The 13341-nt window shown below is 36.8% G+C and overlaps 1 pseudogene; it reads right to left on the bottom strand.

Moving 5' to 3' along the window:
• LOC129657099 (UDP-glucuronosyltransferase 2B31-like) overlaps positions 1-13001 on the bottom strand; it is a 36474-nt pseudogene extending 23473 nt beyond the window's left edge.
• Between the last annotated feature and the right edge of the window lie 340 nt (positions 13002-13341).

Genomic DNA, 13341 nt, shown 5'->3' on the forward strand with positions numbered 1-13341 from the left:
TCTCCAACATCACAGTTCAAAATCATCAATTTATCAGTGCTCAGCTTTCTTCACAGTTCAAATCTCACATCCATACATGACCCCTGGAAAAACCATAGCTTTGACTAGATGGACGTTTGTTGTCAAAGTAATGTCTCTGCTTTTGAATATGCTATCTAGGTTGGTCATAACTTTCCTTCCAAAGAGTAAGCGTCTTTTAATTTCATGGCTGCAGTCACCATCTGCAGTGATTTTGGAGCCCCCAAAAATAAAGGCTGACACTGTTTCCACTGTTTCCCCATCTATTTCCCATGAAGTGATGGGACCAGATGCCATGATCTTCGTGTTCTGAATGTTGAGCTTTAAGCCAACTTTTTCACTCTTCTCTTTCACCTTCATCAAGAGGATTTTTAGTTCCTTTTCACTTTCTGCCATAAGGGAGGTGTCATCTGCATATCTGAGCTTATTGATATTTCTCCTGGCAATCTTAATTCCAGCTTGTGCTTCTTCCAGCCCAGTGTTTCTCATGATGTACTCTGCATATAAGTTAAATAAGCAGGGTGACAATATACAGCCTTGACATACTCCTTTTCCTATTTGGAACCAGGCTGTTGTTCCGTGTCCAGTTCTAACTGTTGCTTCCTGACCTGCATACAGATTTCTCAAGAGGCAGGTCAGGTGGTCTGGTATTCCCATCTCTTTCAGACTTTCCCACAGTTTACTGTGATCCACAGAGTCAAAGGCTTTGGCATAGTCAATAAAGCAGAAATAAATGTTTTCCTGGAACTCTCTTGCTTTTTCCATGATCCAGCAGATGTTGGCAATTTGGTCTCTGGTGCCTTTGCTTTTTCTAAAACCAGCTTGAACATCTGGAAGTTCATGGTTCACATATTGCTGAAGCCTGGCTTGGAGAATTTTTAGCATTACTTTGCTAGCACGTGAGATGAGTGCAATTGTGCGGTAGTTTGAGCATTCTTTGGCATTGCCTTTCTTTGGGATTGGAATGAAAACTGACCTTTTCCAGTCCTGTGGCCACTGCTGAGTTTTCCAAATTTGCTGGCATATTGAGTGCAGCACTTTCACAGCATCATCTTTCAGGATTTGGAATAGCTCAACTGGAATTCCATTACCTCCACTAACTTTGTTTGTAGTGATGCTTTCTAAGGCACTTAACTTCACATTCCAGGATATCTAGCTCTAGGTGAGTGATCACACCATCGTGAATATCTGGGTCGTGAAGATCTTTTTTGTACAGTTCTTCTGTGTATTCTTGCCACCTCTTCTTAATATCTTCTGCTTCTGTTAGGTCCATACAATTTCTGTCCTTTATCAAGCCTATTTTTGTATGAAATGTTCCCTTGATATCTCTAATTTTCTTGCAGAGATCTCTAGTCTTTCCCATTCTGTTATTTTCCTCTATTTCTTTGCATTGATCACTGAGGAAGGCTTTCTTATCTCTTCTTGCTATTCTTTGGAACTCTGCATTCTGATGCTTATATCTTTCCTTTTCTCCTTTGCTTTTCGCTTCTCTTCCTTTCACAGCTAGTTGTAAGGCCTCCCCATACAATATATGTAATATTAATCTTGAATATTGCATATGGAATATATATGTAATCTTAAATTAACCTTGTAAATCTTCTTAGGCATTGAGAGCAATAAATAATTTCTGCCAAGGATGGTTTCTAAAATTTTTACATTAATTTCCAAACACAAATATATATATATATATATATATATATATATATATATTTGAGTAAAAGGTAGTGAGGGAACATCTCTCTTGGCAAAGAGAAGTTTGGTTAGTTGAGTGATATGGAGAACGTCTGTTATGAAGACCTCCACAATGAAGAGAAACTAACCTTCTCTATTTTGTAGCACACTTAATGCTTACCATAATATTTCTCCAAATCATAGATGGAGTTTTAAAATTAGAGTCTTCTATTTTTCTTCCATATAATACAATATGCAAAGTCGTTACTCCGGGGCCAGACTGCTGTTTTAACCCCATCTCTGTCACTTCTTCCCCATGAAAACTTGAATAGGTTACCTTACTTAAGTTTCTATATGTATAAAATGAGAATAATATTGCCTATGAATAAGATCTCTATGTATCTATCCTATGAATTAATAAATATGATGGTTTTAGATTTCCTGGAAGAGAGTAAATTCTCAAAAAATATTTACTAATTTCCTTCTGCTCTCCAAATTAATAAACAACAGCAATGAAGAGGAAGCTCAATAAATATTTGTTGTTGAATGGATACACTCACAGAATCAAGATTAGAAATCATTCAGATATGAAAAATGTATTGGACTGTCACCTTTTGCTTAATTTTTCAAACTGCAGATGCTATAGAATCAGAAAGCAAACATCAATAATCAAATATTAGCCCCAGATGTTTTTTTATATTCTAATATGAATCCCTGATGTTTTAGGTTTCCATAGTTAGTTCAGTCACTCAATCCTAACCGACTCTTTGCAATCCCATGGACTGCAGCATGCCAGGTTTCTTCCCTGTCCATTACCAACTCCCAGAGATTCCTCTACCTCATCTCCAAGATTTGGTGATGCCATCCAGTCATCTATCTCATCCTCTGTCATCCCCTTCTCCTCCTGCCTTCAATCTTTCCTAGCATTAGGGTTTTTTCCAATGAGTCAGTTCTTCGTATTAGGTGGAGCTTCAATTTCAGCATCAGTTCTTCCAATGAATATTCAGGACTGATTTTCTTTAGGATTGACTAGTTTGATCTCTTTGCAGTTCAAGAGACTCTCAAGAGTCTCTCCAGCACCACAGTTCAAGAGCATCAAGTCTTTGGCACTCAACCTTCATTGTGCTCCAATTCTCATATCCGTACATGACTAATGGAAAAAACATAGCTTTGACTACATCAATCTTTGTCAGCAAAGTAATGTCTCTGCTTTTTAATATGTCTAGGCTTATTTTAATATGCTGTATAGGTTTGTAATAGCTTGTCTTCCAAGGAGCATGTGTTTTTTAATTTCATGGAGCAGTCACCATCTTCAGTGATTTTGGAGCCCATGAAAATAAAGTCTGAAAAAGGAAATGGCAAACCACTTCAGTATTTTTGCCTTGAGAACCTCAGAAACAGCATGAAAAGGCAAAAAGATATGACACTGAAAGGTGAACTCCCTAGGTTGGTAGGTGTCCAATATGCTAATGGATAAAGTGGAGTGGAAAAATAACTCCAGAAAGAATGAAGAGCCTGAGCCAAAGTGAAAACAAAACCCAGTTGTGGATGTGACTGCTGATGGAAATAAAGTCTGATGCTGTAAAGAATATTGCCTAGGAACCTGGAATGTTAGGTCCATGAATCAAGGTAAATTGGAAGTGGTCAAACAGGTGGTAGCAAGAGTGATCATTGAAATTTTAAGAATCAGTGTACTAAAGTGAGCCAGAATGAGTGAATTTAATTCATCAGGTGAACATTATATCAATTGTGGACAAGAATCCCTTAGAAGAAATGGAAAAGCCCTCATAGTCAACAAAAGAGTCCGAAATGCAGTACGTGGATGCAATCTCAAAAACGACAGAATGATCTCTTTGTTTCCAAAGCAAACCAGTCAATATCACAGTAATCCAAGAATAGCCCCAACCACTAATGCCAAAGAAGCTGAATTTGAATGGTTCTATGAAGACCCACTAGACCTTCTAGAGCTAACACCAAAAAAGATGTCCTTTTCATTATAGGGGTCTGGAATGCAAAAGTAGGAAGTCAAGAGATACCTGGAGTAACAGGCAAGTTTGACCTTGGAGTACAAAATGAAGCAGGGCAAAGACTAACAGAGTTTTGCCAGAGAACACACTGCTCATAGCAAATACCCTCTTCCAACACACAAGAGAAGATTCTACATATGGACATCACCAGATGGTCCATACTGAAACAGATTGATTATATATATTTTTTTGCAGCCAAAGTTGGAGAAGCTCTATACAGTCAGCAAAGACAGGATTGGGAGCTGACTGTGGCTCACATTATTAACTCCTTATTGCCAAATTCAGCCTTAAATTGAAGAAAATAGGGGAAAACCCTAGACCATTCAGGTGTGACCTAAATCAAATCCCTTATGATTATACAGTGGTAGTGACAAATAAATTCAAGGAATTAGATCTGATAGACAAAGTGCTTGAAGAACCATGGACAGAGGTTCATAACATTGTACAGGAGGCAGAGATCAAAACCATCCCCCAAAAAGAAATGCAAAAAGGCAAAATGGTTGTCTGAGGAGGCCTTACAAACAGCTGAGAAAAGAATAGAAGCTAAAGGCAAAGGAGAAAAGGCAAGATATATCCATCTGAATGCTGAGTTCCAAAGAAGAGCAAGGAGGGTTAAGAAAGCCTTCCTAAGTGATCTATCCCAAGGAATAGAGGAAAGCATTAAATGGGAAAGACTAGAAGTTTACTAAGTAAATGACATTTAATCCGCTGAGAGAGAAGGAATAATACTAGATAACTCTCAGAGAAACTCATCCACAACTACACAATTTTTCTTCTTAATAGAGAGACTAGATGATGGAGATGTTAGAGAGATTAAAATTATAGAAGATTTGAATCTAGAGTGAGATGTCAGGAACTTTGATTCTGAAAGCTAAAAGGAACATCAGTTCAGTTCAGTTCAGTTGCTCAGTTGTGTCTGACTCTTTGCGACATAGAAATGTGGCAGATTCATGTTGATGTATGGCAAAACCAATACAATATTGTAAAGTAATTAACCTCCAATTAAATAAATTTATATTAAAAAAGAAATGCTTAATTTTAAAGACAAATAAACACAAAGTTTATACAAAATATCAGATTGCTTTGTGTATATGCATGTGTGTGTGTATATATATATATATATATTTTTTTTTTTTTTTTTTACTGATCCAGGTTTAAAAAGATATTTCCTCATGACTAACCTTCATTTGATTTTAAATATATTTAATGAAGTTTCTTACTATAGCATATTAAAAATGGCTATTACTCTTAGTAACTCTTCCTATTAAGAGGTGAGGCGAATTCTTCACCCTTTGAATTTGGGCTTGCCTCCTGACCTGTTTTACTAATAGAAGGTAGCAGAAGTCATTTTGTGTGACTTTCAAGTCTACACCTAAAACTTTCATATAACCTATTCTTGAACTCTGCTACCATCTAAAAAGGTCCAAGGTTTTCTGTTGGAGAGGTCACCTGGAGGAAACAATCAAAGTATCCTGCTAACCTGCCAGACCCCAGCCATGTGAGTGACACTTTCTTGGACTCTTCCACTTCTGCCAAGCCTGGTAACTAACAGTAGCATAAAGATTAAGCCCAGGCAAAACCCATTGAAGAGGCATTTTCCTAAGCCCAGCCCAAATTTCTGATTCATAGGGTCATGAGCAAACCGCATGTTTTCTCTTTTAATCTGTGAGTTTTAGGATAGTTTCTTTTACAGCAATAAATAACAGACATTATAATTTATGAAAAGTGCAGTGCATACATAGCTTTCAAAATAAATAAGCCACAAATATTAACATATGGGACTATTACTGTCAAATAGAGGAACATTTCCAATGTCACAGAGTTCTAGACTACTTTGGACATTCTCCTGAATAGTTGATACCTTTTGACTAAGAGGTTGTTATATTTCCATTTTGACACTAAACATAAGAAAATACAAATTATACCACTCTAACCCACACAAAGAAGATAAGATTTCTTTTCATCTACTGGAGGGAAAATGTAATAAACCAGGCTTACTTAATACTTCACTGTAAAATTTATCCCACTTCTTCTTGTTAAAAGTCTCAAATGAAAAGTCAAAATATAGGTCATAAACCATATTTGTTACTCTCTCCATAAATATCATTTTGTCACTTATTTAAACTCTGATAATAGGTATGTAGGAAGGAGGTCATATAAGCCCTCCACAGAGTTTTTCATATGTATTGCCAGTGGTAAATCAAAGACTGTAGACCAAAGGTAGGGTAGGTAGTTTAGCCAGCAGTGCAGCAAAAGGAGAAATTGCATCTCTAAGAACATCACATCTGGACTCTCTCAGTCTTTTCATAAGTTTTTTTGTTTAAAACTCTGTCCGCACAGAGCTTTTGAACAGTATCAGAATATTTGTGATATGTTTTTTGCATCTTTAAATCATATATCCACAATGTACTCTTCAGTAATTCATATGCCCATATCTTGATCTATTTCATAAAACACAAATCAGGCTCATTCTTAGTGAAGGATGTAGGATAAGACACAAATTTAAGGGCAGAGGGTTTACTGGGATCCACCAGGATGGAAGCTGAAGATGCTAGCACAGTCACTTCATGATCCCTCTGAGTAAGTTCATCCAAAATTGTTTTAAATTGATCCAGTCACTCTATTCCATTGGCTATACCAGAACCTTTTCACAGAAGTCACAGCTGAAATAAAAAGAAAGCACAAGAAGAAAAGCCCATCTCTTAGACATCTTGATAAAATCCAAACCTTCTTCATAAGCTTCCTTAACTTCAGAGGTAGCTCTCCCTTATATCTGGGACAGAATCAATTAAGTAGTTAAACTATAACTGCCACTTGGTAAGGTCACAATGACTATGAGCTAAAGACTGTTGCCAAGAGTCTGCCTTAGCAATTTCTCTGCAAGCTAATCTCCAGTTCAGAGGCTTTGGAAAGCAAATAGATAAAAGCATAGATGATTTTGTGCTTCTGTGTACAATAAATCCCAGAATCACTGTAAATGCTCTGGCTCTAGGGTAAGAGGAAATTACCTAGGATGTAGGAAATTTGCAGATAAGAAAGCAGCGTGTGTCAACACAGATACATTCTGATTTATTTGAGCATTCCAAGCATTTCTTTCTGCATATTTTTACACCTATTTTATTAGCTCCATTTCATTTAGCTCACCTTTGTTGTTTTGAGTGAAGTTATTCCTTCCTTTTTTCTGCTTTATATGAACATGAGCATCCTTTGAGTATAACTTCAGTCAGTTTAGTATAGCTTTAGTCACTTTCCTTTGAGAATATTGCTTCTAAATTATGATCATTTCCTTTTCTGAACATTTGTGTCCTTCCTTCTATTCCTCTAACTTCTTCAGCACTTCCTCAAAACTTACTCTTCGAAAGAATTTATTCCCTAAGTACCTTCTTCTGAACTTCATTTTGTATCTTACTTTTGTAATTGAGATATACGATATTAAAAAAAAAAATCTTACCAGAAATTCCTATCAAATTAGAAGCAGGAAGGGGAAGATGCATGTAATGTAAATAATATATTGACCAGAAATTAGATGAGACTCTCTCTTAAGAAGGATTTGGATATAGGTTCCAAGCAAAACATTCATTCTGCGAGTGATATAAGCTTTGATATCCTGGACACTGAGGAAAGAGATAAAGGAAAAATATAGATTTGAAAATCTAGCAAAGGAAAGGGAAATGGATACTGCATGTCCTTGATGGAGGCATTACTTTTAGTCATGACAATTTTGGTTATGAAGCCTCTTGTAAGTCCCTTTAGAACACAAAACAAATCTCCCTGGGAGAGTAAAGAAGTGATATTCACAAAGTGGTGTTGGTGCAGAGAGTACTGACTATTGTTTTGTGAAGTATAAAAGGTACGTACGGGGAATCTAGGTTTAGAGAGCAATGTGAAAAATCATGAAAGCCTGAAGGAACATAGTTTCCTCAGAGTATGAGGAGAAATTTACTGTGATTATATAAATATTTGCTCTGTAAGCTGTGAGGAGTCTTGGAAAGTTTCAAGTCCTGGAGAGATATATCCTTATTTCATTTTTGAAAATTTCTTATGGCAGGTTGTGAGAATGTAGATATGAGATGAAAGAACCCCACAAAAAGGGAGCTGGCTAATCTGGAAAGTCTGAAAATTTCCAGAGGAGAGGTAATTAGCACTTGAAAGAACGTGAAATTGAAAGTGCTAGTTACTCAGCCACGTCCAACTCTCTGTGACCCCATGGACTGTGGCCCTCCAGGCTCCTCTGTCCATGGAATTCTCCAGACAAGAGTACTGGAGTGGCTTGCCATTCCCTCCTCCAGGGAATCTTCCTGACCCAGGGATCAAACCCTGCTTGGAGTCAGTGTTGGAGTTGCAAATCAAATGGTTTCTTGTTGAATTATTATTTCTCAGATTGATTTTATTTTAGCTTTCAGTGTTTGTGTCTATGAGCTATAACAAGAAGATCATTCCAGTGATCCATTTACAAAATGAGTATTGGGTCATAAGGTGTTCTGTTTCTTATCACCATGTCTCTATAGAACCTGTTAATATAAAGAAATATTTTCCTTCCATGACGGGAAGGACAGAATCATAGAATTTAATTTTGTATTAGTTTATTAGTTCTTTTTTTAAATTACTGGTGTAACAACTTACTACACACTCAGAGCTTTAAACTTTACAAATTTACTTCTTAGATCAGAAGTCTGATGGACTAAACTCCAGGTGCTGGCACAGCTAAGCATGTCTTTCTGGAGGCTTAGGGCAAGAATCTATTTCTTTTTCTTTCTCAGCTTCAGGAGGCTGCCTGCATTCCCTGGTGCATTTCTCCCCTAGTTCCTGCTTTCCAACCCCTTCCTCCATTCCAAATTCAGCATCAGCAGATTGATTTCTTCTTATCTTTCTATGTTTCTGGTTTTCTGAACCTAGGTAAAGTTTTCTGCCTTTAAGAAAATTTGGATATGACTAGATTGGCTAGACCTGGATAATGCAAGCTATTCTCTTCATCTCAAAGTTTTAAATTATAATAACATCTACAAAGTTCACTAAAATTCACCATGTGTGTTGGCAATTTCACAGTCTGGGGATTAGGGGTTAGATGTCTTTGTTGGTCATTATTCTGCTAACCATAGTCTATCCTCTGGGCCCCAGAGTTTCATATTCATCACACATGTAAAATATATGCACCTCATCCTTTAGTTTGTAAAAGTCTCAACACATTACAACATGATCTCAAAATCCTAAATCTCATCCTTTATATCATCTCAGTCAGGTATTGGAGAAGCTCTGGATATGGTCCATTATGGAGCATAATCCCTCTCCTTTGAGTCTAAGGAACAAGTTATTTGCTCCCCAAATATAATGATGACAGATCTAGCATAACACTATAGACACTGTGCTTCAAAGGAGGAGGAAATGGGGAGAAAGTGTAACTTCCACCACTCCCTCTCGTCTGAATGATTCACACCTTCAGTGTCTCCAAAGAGTCCTTTGTGTGACTGAATACTCTGATCTTTGATCTTTCTGAAGTATTAGCAAAAAATTTGATAGCCACACACTTGGCTTTTTCCCCAGAGCATTTTTGTTTTGTTTTACAGTCAATCTCTTAATACTAGTTTCCTTTGCAATCTGGACAAACTGAATTTCACAAGTCATCAAGTCCAGGTTACTTTCTGTTTAACACTTCTTTCATCACTTTAATGTCTCTACTGTCACATTTTACTATAAACAGGAAAAGAAACCAGTCAGTATCTTGAAGCTTTGTTTGGAAATCTCAGGTAGATGTACAAGCTTGTCACTTACAAATCCTTCATTACATGTAGTCATAGTACACACTTTCTTTAAGCTTTCTGATACTATATAACAAGATTTACCTTTCGTCCAGTTTCTAATCATATGCTTTTCATTTCCTTTTGAGGACTCACTGGCAACAAATTTAATGTCAATATTTATATTAACAGCTTACTTTTTTTTGATTTAGGTATTCTCTAAGCCAGTTTATTTATTTATTTATTTTTACTATGATCCTTGTTATATTTTTTGGAGTAAATATTGCAGTGACTTGCTTATATTTCCTGCCCATAAGATATTTCTCAGGCTATTTATGTCTTTCTATGTTGTGTACTCAATAATATATTGCCAATGGCTTGGGAGTAATAAAACAATTAATTCTTCTAAGAGAGGCAATATAACGAACATTTTATTATATAGTAGTGGGAAAACCCATTTCCTAGTACATCGTAGACAGAAATCATTGACCTGCATCTAATGTGTTTTGTCCCTGAGGGTCTAGTCAGTAGTTTTGATATAGAAATAAAGAAGCCCATAGGAATGACAGAAATAATAATGTTATTATTCACATAGCCACAAGAAGGATCATCCATATTATAGTCAGTTTATTATTATTAGAGAAAATGTGAAAATTATCAGGATGTTCTCTCAGGTGATATAATCTTAATGTATAATCTATAAAACATCATAAACATCTAAAAACTCTGTAAAATATCATAAATCTAACTAAAGCCTGATTATTCATCCAAATCCATAGAGTAAAATCCCAAAGAATCTGAAATTACTGGAATATATATATTTTAAAGACAAATTGCTATGTAGTACATGCCAGGCCAATTCTAAAATAACATTCTATATAGGTTGTTTGGAAGGAATTCAAATCAAGAAAGAACTTGACCTGTAGTTCAAAAAAAATTTTTTTTGAAAAAACTCAGACTGATCTTACATTTTTAAAGAAAGGGGCTTATTTATATTTTTCTAGGATAGATATGACTCTGCCACTTTTTCCCCAAACTTATACCCATCCACTCCTACCCTAGCTGAGAAATTTAGAATTGTTTATCTGATTATTCAGAAACAATTAGATTGATTGAGTCACATTCTGAATGGGCAAGTGAGGTGGTCCAGTGGCTAAGACTCCATACTCCCAAAGCAAGGGGCTTGGGTTTGATCCCTGGTCAGGGAACTAGATCTCACATGCTGCAGCAACTAAAGAGTTCACATGCTGCAACTAAAGATCCTGCATGTCACAACTTAAAAAAAAAATCCTGCATGCAGCAACTATGGTTAAATAAATAAGTTATTAAATGAATGGGCAAGTGAAGAGACAGTAAATTCAGGAAACTATGGCTTAACATTTCTATTGCCTCTTCTCACTTAAAACCAGAGAGGAACTAGCCATCTTTAGACTGACTTTTGGTCTCTAATCTCTGTTCCACAAACGGTTTAAGTGGACTCATAGCAGCCCATGCCATCTGTCTCAGGTGACACACCAAGTATGCTATTCCCCACTTTACATGGTACTCAGTTGAAAAAAGGGAATATGAGCAGGGGCAGAGTTGAAAATCATTTTGAACCAGGAATCAGAGCTTGTCAACTCAGCCTTTTACCAAACTCTGTGCTGAGTAGCAAGTGGTTGGAATGAGAGCAGGACTCCCTCTGGCGCTGCTTGCAAGCTTCACATTTTATTAGAACCCATTGGGACAAATGGGTTTCTCAGGTGGTGCCAGTGATAAAGAACCCACCTGCCAGTGCAGGTGACATAAGAGACATGGTTTCAGTCTCTGGGTCAGGAAGATCCCCTGGAGGAGGGCATGGCAACCCACTCCAGTATTCTTGCCCAGAGAATCCTATGGACAGAGGAGCCTGGCAGGCTGCAGTCCATAGAGTAGTAAAAAGTCGGACACTTGAGGCGACATAGCACATAGCATATTGAGATGAAGTCTGGTTGATGGATGAGTCTAGGCATTCTTTTGCTCCCGGTCATAATACTAAAACTCCTTCTTAATTTATATTCATATAAATTTCTCAACACAAAGCAAAATTTGCAAAATTTAAGCAATTTTATAAAAATATGGAACTGACTGAAAAGACTGAAGGTGAAAGTCACTCAGTAGTGCCTGAGTCTTTGAGCCACATGGACTATACAGTCCATGGAATTCTACAAGTCAGAATACTAGAGTGGGTCGCCCTTCCCTTCTCCAGGGGATCTTCCCAACCCCAGGATCAAACCCAGGTCTCCTGCATTCAGGCAGTTTCTTTACCAGCTGAGCTACCAGGGAAGCCCAAAAGATACTTGATTACACATGCATTTTGAAATTTTACCTCCTTTTGCAGTGTTGACTGGAAAAAAATATGCAAAACCTCAAGCTAGAGTTAGGTTTTATTTGATGGGAATATTAGGACTTGAGCCAAGAGACAGCATCTCTGGCAACCCCGGAGAGAGCTGACTCCAAGGAGGTAGCATCACCAACTCAATGGACATGAATTTGAGCAAACTTTGGGAGTAGTAGAGGACAGAGGAGCCTGGCATGCTTCAGTCTGTAGGGTCACAGAGTTGGACACAACTTAGTGAATGAACAGCATCAACAACAATTGTAACAGGTATGAGGTGGGATTTTGATTTGTATTTCCTGATGCTTGGTGACATGAAGTCCCTTTTCATGTACCTGTTGGCCATTTGCACATCTTCTTTGGGAAAATATCTATTCAGTACCTCTGGTCATTTAAAAAAAGTGATATTGAGTAATGAATTCCTTATATCATTTATATATTAATCTCTTATCAGATATGTACTTTTCAAAAAATAGTTTTCAATTTTGTAGGTTCCTTTTCATTTTATAGATCATTTCCTTTGCTGTGCAGAAGTTTTTGAGCTTGATACAACCCCACCTGTTGAGCATTACATTGGTTCCTTGTATTTTTGGTGTCATATCCCAAAACTTGTTTCTAAGACCCTTGTCAAAGAACTTTTCCTCCTGTTTTAAGATAGCAGCTTTATGGTTTCAGGTCTCATGTTTAAGTCTTTAGTCTATTTCTTAGTCTACACCTTATCAAGGGCTGAATATGGGAATGAAAGCAACCAGGCAACTATTTTTTTTTTAACTTTTTACTTTATATTGGGGTATAGATGATTAACAATGTTGTAATAATTTTAGGTGACCAGAGAAGGGACTTAGCCTTACATATACATGTATTCATTTCCCCCACAAATACCCCTACTATCCAGGCTGCCACATAACATTAAGCAGAGTTCCATATGCTATACAGTAGATCTTGTTGGTTATCCAACAAGATTTTAATATAGCAGTGTGTACATGTCAATCCCAAACCCCCTAACTATCCCTCCCCCTGTCGTCCCCCTTAACAATTATAAGTTCATTTTCTAAGTCTGTGAGTATCCTTCTGTTTTGTAAGTTCATTTGTAACATTTCTTTTCAGATTTCATATATAATGGATGCCTTATGATATTTCTCATTCTCTGTCTGACTTATTTTACTGAGGATGACACTCTCTAGATTCATCCATGTTGCCGCAAATGACATTATTTTATTCTTTTTAATGACAGAGTGATATTCCATTGTATATATGTGCCTCATCTTTATCCATTCCCCTGTTGATGGTCATTTAATTTGTTTCCATACCTTGTCTATTGTAAACAGTGCTACAATGACAGTGCATGTATCCTTTGGATCATGCTTTCCACTGGACACATGCTAAGGAGGAGATTGCAGGGTCATATGGTAGCTCTAATTTTAGGTTTTTAAGGAAATTTCATTAGATTCTCCATAGTGGTTGCACCAATTTAAATTCCCAATAAGGTGACTAATTTTAAAGATGATGAAAAATAGAGACTTAGGTCATGGAA

This window comes from Bubalus kerabau, chromosome 7 (assembly GCF_029407905.1).
Source record: "Bubalus kerabau isolate K-KA32 ecotype Philippines breed swamp buffalo chromosome 7, PCC_UOA_SB_1v2, whole genome shotgun sequence".
In the NCBI taxonomy this organism is placed as follows: Eukaryota; Metazoa; Chordata; class Mammalia; order Artiodactyla; family Bovidae; genus Bubalus; species Bubalus kerabau.